This window comes from Diabrotica virgifera, chromosome 8 (assembly GCF_917563875.1).
Source record: "Diabrotica virgifera virgifera chromosome 8, PGI_DIABVI_V3a".
Taxonomy (NCBI): Eukaryota; Metazoa; Arthropoda; class Insecta; order Coleoptera; family Chrysomelidae; genus Diabrotica; species Diabrotica virgifera.
Genome location: NC_065450.1, coordinates 178,028,869 through 178,040,616, shown reverse-complemented (window position 1 = coordinate 178,040,616; position 11,748 = coordinate 178,028,869). Strand labels below are relative to the sequence as shown.

At 33.7% G+C, this 11,748-nt stretch overlaps 1 pseudogene; it reads right to left on the bottom strand.

Annotated features, from left to right (window-relative positions):
* Positions 1 to 306: 306 nt before the first annotated feature.
* Positions 307 to 2,291, bottom strand: LOC126889686 (SCAN domain-containing protein 3-like; annotated as a pseudogene).
* Between the last annotated feature and the right edge of the window lie 9,457 nt (positions 2,292 to 11,748).

The following is an 11,748-nucleotide window of genomic DNA, read 5'->3' as shown; positions in this document are numbered from 1 at the left end:
CTTCTGGAATATTCTATTTAGACGGACTTCAAGTTTGCCTGCGTAAAACCGGCAACACTGAGTTGCAAGGTTCCATAAATTTTATATTGGGATATGCTGCCCACACTGCAAAGTGACTGCGGAACGCAGAATAGGAGAGTATAACAAAAATATACTACTACGGAGTAATAAGAATTCTGCATCTCCCTGATAGACGACAACCAAGAAGAGAAACTTAGATTACGATTACGAGAACGTTCCAGTGGTTCCCAACCTTTTTCGGCCTACCGCCCATTTTTCAAAAACAAAATACTTAACGCCCCCCTTAAAAAACTCTTCCATTCTTAAAATTAGTAACGCACTTTCATTCACAATTGTTTTACCTTTTTTGGGTCAAAGGCTACCTTAAATATGATTCGACGGCCCCTTAACTAATCCAAGCAACAACAAATTAAAAAAAAATGTTTTATTCAAAAATACAGTATTCATGTATTGATCAAACTTTAACTTAAATACATATCATAAAAAACAATATAATAATAATATAACATTTTTAATGAGAAGGCTGAGCTTGATGTAATGATAGTAATCTGTCAATATTTGGTTCCATACTTGTCATCAGCAATCTTAAATCACCGCGCTCCACTATGGACAGTCTATTTCTCTTCTTTGTTAATAAATTGCTGACTATGCTAAATCCTCTTTCGGCTAAATACGATGAAGGAAAGGCAATGAAAAACTTCTTTGATGCAGCCCATAAAGCTGGATATAATACTGAAATTTGACATTGCAGCCAAAATTCTTGATATCCATTTTTAAATTTCACTTTTAACTCTTCATTTGTTGACAATTCTATCAATTCCTCCTGTAGTGATAATTCTGCTGTTTCTAAACTTGAGAACGGTTCTAGCACCCAATCTGGAATAATCAGACCAAGGATATCCTGAAATCTATTCCTAAAATCTTCTTGAAGTGCTTCCAAGTGCTGGCAATATACCAGAATGTCTTCATCATTTGTCTCCACAGAGGAAAGATTTTGAAACTGATGAAATTGTCTCCGACCCAAATTTTGCCTATACAAATTAAGTTTTGACACGAACGAGGAAATAGTTCCTTTTGCTTTGATCAAATTCAAATTATCACCTTGTAGCTGTAGGTTTGTTTCATTAAATTTATCGTATAAATCAGTTAAATAAGCAATATCGCTCTTAAATTTTAATAAATTGTCTCTCAAAGAATCATCTTTGCTTTCAAAAAACTCTAAAACTGAGTCAAAGAGATCATAAAATCTTTTTAGACAGGTACCCTTCGAAAGCCATCGAACTTCTGTGTGCAACAATAAATGATTAAAATTCTCGTCGTTTCCATCACACAGTTTTCTAAACAATCTATCATTGAGAGCACTGCTTCTGATCTTGTTAACTGCAGTAATTACATATTGTAGTGAACAATGAAGGCGATCACTAAGATTTTTTGCAACTAAATGCTGTCTGTGAATTACACAATGCACGGCGAGTATATTTGCTACCGCTTTTTTCAAATATGCTATCAGTCCGCGGTGTCGTCCAACCATTGCCGGAGCACCATCTGTAGCAACAGTTATGACATTTTCCAGAGGTATACCTTTATCTGTAAAATAGTGTTCCAGAACATCAAATATCGATTTGCCTTTAGTATCTGTTTCCAGTGTTCTTACAAATAACAGTTCTTGACAGATTTTTTCACTTTTTATGAAGCAATTTTTTTTTCACAATTTTAAGAAGTAAAGACTCATTGTTTGGCAGAGTTGATTCATCAAGCTGTAAAGAAAACTCAGTAGTCTTTAAATAATCAGTTAGAGAACGCTCCACGTCCTCAGACATTTCGTCAATTCGTCTCTGTACCGTATTATTGCTTAATGGAATTTTTTTAATAATATCAGATGCCGGCTGGTGCAGTACAGTCCGCAAAACTTCACTTACAGCTGGCAGTATTAATTCTTCGCCAATAGTATGGGGTTTTCCTGATTTAGCTATAAGTAAGGAAATGTTATAAGAAGCACGTAGCCCATCATCGTCTTGCTTTGATGCTGCTGAAAAGATACTAGCTAAAGTTGGACGTTTGAAATGTTGTTTTTTGAGCATTTCAAAATATGATAAATTTCTGTCTTTTCTGTCGGGATGTATTTTAGTCAAATGTTCTTGTAATCGTGAAGGTTTCATGGCTTCATTTGAGAAAACTCTCTGGCAAATTAAACACATTGATAATGCCTTATTAGAAGGCGACTGAATAAAATCATACTTCAAATATTCGACATTGTATTGTCTGCACTTTTTCTTTGGATCGGACATACTGTAGGTATATCTGTAAAAATAAATATCCTGTAGCCACCGCTTTGATAATTTTAAGTAATAAACTTTTAAATATTTTTTTAGTTAGCAAAATCAATATTTCAGAGTGGCGGAATATCCAAGCAAGTAGTCGAGAAATTTAAAACATGCCACAAGTAAATAAATATACACTGAGAGAAGAATTTGAGGAAAAATTACAAAACAACTTATTAAAAATTACATACTGTACACATATTATAAAAATAACTTTATATTCAGTAAATAGTTTATTTTTGGCAATCTATGATCAGATTACTATTCAGTATAGTAAATTTTATTAAGATTTTTTGTACTTTTTCCCCAATTCTTCTCTCAGTGTAGGTAGGTACTAATTAACTTTTTACTTTGATCCAGTTTGTGCAAGTTGGTACTTTTTGAATATTTTACAATAACTATACATATAAGGAAACAAATTTAGATTTATTACATTTTTACAAATACCTCGTAAATTACGATAGGGAAAAATAATAAAGAATTATAGTAAGTGATATAAATGCCACGTAGATACTTACCTTTGTGACAAATATGTATTACAATAAAATATATTTCTAATAAATGCACTGCAACTTTCTGCAAATAACACACAGAAAATTCACCACCCTGCTTTAGCGAAACAATCTCGAATGATTAAGTTATGCCTGACCATGCCGCTGCGCGAAGGAGGAGCCAAAATTCACTTAAAGCAGAAAGGTTCTACTGGAAGTGGAATTATACTAACCAAACTGATACGTTCGACTGCAACGTCGAAATTGTTGCAGTGTTGCAGGAAAACGGAATCCAGGCCGTAGAAGAATGTCGTGGATGCGGAATTTGAGAGAGTGGTTTGGCTGCACCACTAATGAACTTTTTAGGTCAGCTGTAAACAAAGTCAGGGTAGCCTTGATGATTTCCAATCTCCGATAGGAGTGGCACAAGAAGAAGAAGAGGACTGAGTGATAAATAAAAAATTGCACGGTGCATAACCAAAATGCATTTTGTGCATTTCGTTTATATTTTCGGATTCACCTTCTCTATTTCTGTGTGAGAAGCGAAAAGAAAAGTTGTTAGAAGCAAAGAAGCAATGAGTTACTTTAGGGGGGCGGCAGCTGTTCCTCAACGCCCCCCAAATGTTCCTTGGACCCCAAAAGCCCCCTTATCTCTCTTCAACGCCCACCGGTGGGCGGTACCGCCCCCGTTGGGAACCACTGGTTTATACCAATATGCAGATTCTCAGTACCACTAACATTTAATTCATTTTAATAATTTACAATAGTTTTTGTTCGCTCAGATTTCTCGTAATCTAAATGTCCAGTTCGTTAAAACCGCTCTAGTAAATTTTGAAAAGATTCTCTTTTTGGTTGACATCTATCATGGAATTGCTGATGAAAAATTCTTGTCGCTAGTAGCACATTTTTATTTGGTACCTATACTCTCCTAGAACAAAAAATCATCTGAATCAGTTCCTCATTAGAAAAATTCATATTAGTAATTATAGCAAAGCAACTATAACTTCAAAAATAGTAGAATGTTTAAACAAAGCAAATGTTTAAGCATATTTAGTGTCAAAGTCATAGCCAACTAGATAGAATATTGTATGTTTTTTTAATATTAAACACACCAACAATCTTAACTACGTAGGTATTTTGATATATTAACCAGTAATAATAAATTAAAAGTCAGTCGAGATTAATATGTGTTTATTTTCGAAAAAATATTTATGATTAAATATTTCCACGGCAAACCTTAAAAAATTCACGTAATTTTTGTTGCAATTAATGTTTGGCTTAAAGCACTACGAATAACTTACAAATTAAAGCAGTTAGGTATAGGGAATGCTTAATAAATAAAAAAGTACTATAAAATATCATTTCACTACAATACAAAAATACAGGGTGTTCCATTTAAGAAAACTGAGAAAATACTTATTCCGAGTTTCCACCAACTCTGTATACTAAAATTAAACATTTCGCTATATTAATAATTTTTAATAATAATAGGCTATATTAAAAATCACTTGAATATAAATTGAGTTTATAGTAAAATATTATAGTAAAATAGTATAGTAAAATTTATAAAAAAACCGTAATTATCTTTTAAACTACCATGTATAATATTACAAAACCTCATATTTTAAGAAAGAAGATATCGAGCGAAATCCAAAAATATAAAAATATATAGGGTGTCCTATTTAAAAGCCGAAGTTACAATTACCTTCCGGTATAACCGGAAGTAGCAAAGAGACCAAAATATTTTCATTAAATAGTTCATACCTCAATACCCCTGTGTTCTAATTTTCATGATTCTATTATCTTTAGTTCTCGAGATATTTGTAATAGGCCCTTTATCTGCCTCGCCCACAGCTTAAACTATTGCTAAGTCACGCACTACTTCTTTCATGAACATCATGGTGAATCGAGTTTATATTATTATTTACTTCGATTATTGACTGTACGCATGTTTTATACAGCGTGTCCTAATATTACTACATTGGCCTGACACCACCGTCGTTGAATTGAGAGTTAATCTGCGTTTAGATTATCTTAGAGATAAGTTTTGGTATTACATGTAAGTTTCTTGTTTTGCTGTTACGTATGTAAGTTTACTATTACCAAATTATTTTTAGTACGCTTAGATATGTATCAACTGTGCTAGACTGCTGCTTGATGATTGATATTTCCGTATGACTTTTTTAGTTGAGTCCGATTCTAAATACGGGCATTCCACCAGGTCTAAATCGTGAAGGGGCAATATTTTCATTAAATAGGTCATACCTCAATACTCCTGTGTTCTAATTTTCATGATTCTCTTACCTTTAGTTCTCGAGATATTTGTAATAGGCCCTTTATCTGCCTCGCCCACAGCTTAAACTATTGCTAAGTCACGCACTACTTCTTTCGTGGACATCACGGTGAATCGAGAGGTAATTATTATTTACTTCGATTATTGACTGTACGCATATTTTATACAGCGTGTTCTAATATTACTACATTGGTCTGACAGACCACCGTCGTTGAACTGAGTGTTAATCTGCGTTTAGATTATCTTAGAGATCATTTTTTGGTGTTACATATGTAAGTTTTTATTGTTTTGCTGTTACGTAATGTAAGTTTACTATTACCAAATTATTTTTAGTACGCCCAGATATGTGTCAACTGTGCTAGACTGCTGCTTGATGGTTGGTATTTCCTTATGACTTTTTTAGTTGAGTCCAATTTCTAAATACTGGCGTTCCACCAGGTTTGAATCGTGGGGGAGACAGTTTAGCATTTTAATTTTGACATGTACGCAAGCGCAGAGTGAATGCTACGCTAATACCGGATAACGTGTCCCGCTATTTAGGTTGAAATAAGGGACGGTAATAACGTTAACTCAACCATTTGACATTTGGGATGAAACATAAAAAAATGTATATATACAAATTTTATAAACTAAAAACTGTGAATCATCTTGTTTCCTGTGTTTATTTATTCTTATATGTATATTCTTTCCTGTACTGTCCTTATTTTGTCTACAATAGACTACTTCATGCGGTTAGGATATTAGTTATTCAAATACTTTATATTATTTTCATACTGATTATTTATATTTACTGTTGGGTAAATCATTAAAATTAAAATGCATGTCAACCTGCTCAATATCCAAATTTATTTTTCAATAAAAACAATTACAGTATTCCTCAAAATGAATTTCTAGGTAATGTTTTAATTTAATCTGTGTTGAAAGAGACCGTTATCCGTTATTTACGTCTTGACACGCTAGTAACGTTTGCCTTTGCGATATCTCTCTAATAACTGCTCTCACAAAATATAGGTCTACATTATTTCGTTAGGCTATTTTTGTTACATCTAACGACGCTGTATTTCAAATCCCCCTAATTAATTAACTGTGTTTAGCCTAGTTAACAAGTACGAGTAAACAATTGTGTATTATAAACATAGACACACTTTCTTTCTCAAAGTACCAATTGAAAATGTTTATATTAACATTTTCAAAATTTTCGGGCTATAGGGTATAAACAGGCTCAGTTGCCAAGAAGTTGGTATTGGTATACCATGGCGGCAGGCGGCAGGTGTTAAATAACCAGTCTCTGTAATACAGTTTTGTGGCGATAACTCGAATTTGCAGTAAGTTTAATTTTATTTTTGTCCCTTCTGCGTTTGATGATAAAATATAGAAAAAATGATTGATCTTTCTAGAGTTCCATCTCTGGTGTTGCATTCAAACGCAACCCTCATTATTAAGTCATCGCATCTTCTACTTCATTGTTTGTTTGCCGGCCAGACAAGATCAGGTATTCAACCTGAGTTTGAAGGTCGAGCCTTCCTTTTTTGATTCAGAACAAGTGGGCTCTAAGGGTCGATTTGTCGTTACTAAGTTAATCTATAGTTCAATTGACTGAGGTTCATCCATAAACTTCGGTTATGTTGGAAAATGCAATTCACATAGGCAGTTCACGTTCTACGCCTTAATGTTTGTTGGCAATGCAAAAATCCCTAGAGTCTGGTCGCTTTCGAGAAATGCCAATAGTTGGCAAAAGGTAAAACTATCGCCATTTTGTATGAACTTTTTTATGCTATCTCTGAGTAACATTATATTTAAGTATTTATAGTCAAATAGTCATTTTAATAATTATTAATAGTTCTAAAAAAAATAAAAATATTGTTATCATAATGCTTAGATATCTAAAGATGAAGTTAGTTTTCAATCCTAATATCAAAATTAATAATATTGAAAATATTACAAATATTACTAAAAGATTTTTAAATTGAAAACTTATTGGTACATTTCCCTGGTGACACCTCCAAGGCTTCTACAATTTGCAAGCCAAATGGATGCTGCAGTGAAGACAAAGGGAAGGAATTCTACACTATGCAATTCACATCCCCCGTCTGCAGCTCGGTAAAGTTCCAACGGAAAATGCACCTGGTTACTCTACGGAGTTATACGACTATAAAATAAAAAAAATAATAAAAAATAAAAGAATAAAAATGGTATACATTTTTATTTTGCTTAGATATCTATTTAACGAATGATAACAAACTCATTTTGACATATTTTATGACAGCGTTTCATGTCAAATTGCAATTATACTAAGCATGCGTAATCTCTGAAGTCATCTGAACTGGGTTCATGAACGGTTGAATTTCAGCGTTTACACTGAACTAGTGTTGCCCAAATGCAATACCAAGACGAGACTTAGACAGTCTGAGTCTTGGTCTTGCAACAGTATACCTGGTCTTGGTCTTTGTCTTGGTATTGCAGCAAGAGTTTTACAAGTCTCGCAGTTTCCCATTAGCCTGTTACATATCTTAGAACAACGTAACAGAGTAGGTAAATTTTAAGCTTGAATTATTTATTCGTTAACAATATCGCTGTAATAATATTGTTGCTAGAAGGTAAATTGTCGTTGTACCTATTCTTGTTCTCATGATCATTTTTCAGTGCGTCACAGTTTTTCGATTTCTCTCTAATGCATTAAGTTAGATGAGATGGAAAAAGCGGTAGCTCCGTGATTAAACACAAAAATAATGCAGCATTACACTGGTTATATACATAAGATGTCTATTCCTAATATACGTTTGATTCGTTGATATTTAGAATGCGCGTTTTTTCTAGCCAATCAAATACACGTATTACGAACATTTGACGAAAACTTCGACCATTTTGGCCATTTTTTAGAAGTGTCAAAGAGTCAAGTGACGGTTATTATTCAGGTCAGTATTTTGTTTACCTGTCATTTTGAAATTTCGAATTCGACTTCACTTGTGTTTCACAACGTCTTTGTGCATTATTTTGTGTTTTTGTTTAAAATTTAGTTCGTTAAAAGTTAGACATTGGCGTGAGGAGACGACTAGAGACATTCGAGAAGTACCGAAGAGTGCTAAATATCTCATGAGTAGATAGAATAGCCAACGTGGAGATAATGAGACTTACGCATAAGGAACGAGAACTAACAAATAAGAAAAAACTGAGATATATGGGACATGTGATGAGAGATGTATATCTAATACTCCAGGTCATTTTGCAAGAAAAATATCCATAGTAAGGAGACGTAACTCATGGCTGAAGAACCTTAGGAACTGGTTTGGATGTAACAACAATTAATTATTTAGAGCCGCGGTTTCAGAAATAAAGATCGCTCTGATGATTACCGACTTTTGAAGCGGAGACAGCACCTAGAGAAGAAGATAAAAACACAGTTTATGGATAGTTCTGTGTCATTTTTTAATGTTTCCATATTTATAAATTTAATTAACAATATTGTTTACTTTTTAATTTTATTCCTCTTTATAAAAAATACCTACTTACATGTTAACATATTGTGTAAAAATCAAATCTACTAAATTACTAATTAGTTTAATTCCACAAGCTTTTCACCTATGGCTAAGTACGATTGTGGCATCTGTCAGATTCGTCAATAATTACATGAAATAAGTCTCGACACACCCAATACCGTATATGACGTCATAATTAATGACGCACTGAAAAATGATCATGAGAACAAGAATATTCGCGGTGTGCAAGTACTTGGAAAAGAAACGAGAGACGACCGTGCGCGAGTCGCGGAGAAATATTGCAACTATCTTAAATAATTCATATTGTCAATTGAAATTGTCAAATTGACGTATATTTCATACCTTCTGTCATTGAAGCAGAAAAAATATATATTGCTCCACAATATTGATATGATATGCAATTAATATATAAAGGTAAATTTAATTAATTGTATTTTGCTTGCAGTACTGCATTTTAATAACTAATTTTATTTACTACATACAATTGTTTACGTTTGCATAATATAACCTGCATCTTAGTTTTTCTTCTTATTATTTTTTTGGACTATGGCCTTGACAATTATCCAGCAACCAGGACTAATATAATTGGCCAATATAATTAAAAGTGCGAATAAAAGTACAGAGCGTAGAAACAGAGGTTGCTTTGCCGAACTTGCACGGTCCCATATTGGTACCGGATACCGTACCGGTACCAATGAGTGTACCAATCAAACTGTGTTTTTTTTTCTCAAAGTTCGCATCATCCTGTGGAATATTCTAGCCTTTATAAAATACTGAAATTAAAACCCTACTACAGTCTGATATTTTCTGTTTTTTTATTCATTCGCTTGGATAACAACAAAAATAACTAGCCATGTTTTTCATCAATACAGTTTGTTTTGAAATAAGTATGGCAAATTTGAAGGGGTAATTCTAAACAGACCGGTTACAGGTAGGTATGCACGCCATTGGTGAATATTAAAATCTTAATTATATGTCAAAAATGGGTAATAACTACCTCTTAAAACCTACCAAATTTCTATATACGAAGCAAGCTTTCAATCCTAATAGCAAATAATTAATATTGAAAAATATCAAAAATTACTAAAAGATTTTTAAATTGAAAACTTACTGGTACATCCCCATGTATACACCTCCAAGACTTCTACAATTTGCAAGTCATATGGATGCTGCAGTAAAGACGATAGGGAAGGAATTCTAAACTTTGCAATTCAAATCCCCCGTCTGCAGCCGGTTAGGAACTGAAAGATGCACCCTAGTTACTCTACTGAGTAATAAGAAAATAAAATAAAAATGTGTGTACCATTTTTATATATTCGGCTGCAATACGAAGGAAAAACAATCTTACTTTTTAATTAGAATAAGGAGTGCAGCCAGTCCCTTTAACTGCAATTTTCTGCTCTTATTGGAGCTTCATCAGAAGGAACGTAGGCACTGTTCTCCTTAATCCAATCAAATCGCATCGAAATGCTTTTCCAAATATTGCAGCCAAAATGATGGTATTGGGTGGCTAGCGCCATCTGGCCGTAAAAATACGAAGCAAGCTTTCAATCCTAATAGCAAATAATTAATATTGAAAAATATCAAAAATTACTAAAAGATTTTTAAATTGAAAACTTACTGGTACATCCCCATGTATACACCTCCAAGACTTCTACAATTTGCAAGTCATATGGATGCTGCAGTAAAGACGATAGGGAAGGAATTCTAAACTTTGCAATTCAAATCCCCCGTCTGCAGCCGGTTAGGAACTGAAAGATGCACCATAGTTACTCTACTGAGTAATAAGAAAATAAAATAAAAATGTGTGTACCATTTTTATATATTCGGCTGCAATACGAAGGAAAAACAATCTTACTTTTTAATTAGAATAAGGAGTGCAGCCAGTCCCTTTAACTGCAATTTTACGGCCAGATGGCGCTAGCCACCCAATACCATCATTTTGGCTGCAATATTTGGAAAAGCATTTCGATGCGATTTGATTGGATTAAGGAGAACAGTGCCTACGTTCCTTCTGATGAAGCTCCAATAAGAGCAGAAAATTGCAGTTAAAGGGACTAGCTGCACTCCTTATTCTAATTAAAAAGTAAGATTGTTTTTCCTTCGTATTGCAGCCGAATATATAAAAATGGTACACACATTTTTATTTTATTTTCTTATTACTCAGTAGAGTAACTATGGTGCATCTTTCAGTTCCTAACCGGCTGCAGACGGGGGATTTGAATTGCAAAGTTTAGAATTCCTTCCCTATCGTCTTTACTGCAGCATCCATATGACTTGCAAATTGTAGAAGTCTTGGAGGTGTATACATGGGGATGTACCAGTAAGTTTTCAATTTAAAAATCTTTTAGTAATTTTTGATATTTTTCAATATTAATTATTTGCTATTAGGATTGAAAGCTTGCTTCGTATTTTTACGGCCAGATGGCGCTAGCCACCCAATACCATCATTTTGGCTGCAATATTTGGAAAAGCATTTCGATGCGATTTGATTGGATTAAGGAGAACAGTGCCTACGTTCCTTCTGATGAAGCTCCAATAAGAGCAGAAAATTGCAGTTAAAGGGACTGGCTGCACTCCTTATTCTAATTAAAAAGTAAGATTGTTTTTCCTTCGTATTGCAGCCGAATATATAAAAATGGTACACACATTTTTATTTTATTTTCTTATTACTCAGTAGAGTAACTATGGTGCATCTTTCAGTTCCTAACCGGCTGCAGACGGGGGATTTGAATTGCAAAGTTTAGAATTCCTTCCCTATCGTCTTTACTGCAGCATCCATATGACTTGCAAATTGTAGAAGTCTTGGAGGTGTATACATGGGGATGTACCAGTAAGTTTTCAATTTAAAAATCTTTTAGTAATTTTTGATATTTTTCAATATTAATTATTTGCTATTAGGATTGAAAGCTTGCTTCGTATTTTTACGGCCAGATGGCGCTAGCCACCCAATACCATCATTTTGGCTGCAATATTTGGAAAAGCATTTCGATGCGATTTGATTGGATTAAGGAGAACAGTGCCTACGTTCCTTCTGATGAAGCTCCAATAAGAGCAGAAAATTGCAGTTAAAGGGACTGGCTGCACTCCTTATTCTAATTAAAAAGTAAGATTGTTTTTCCTTC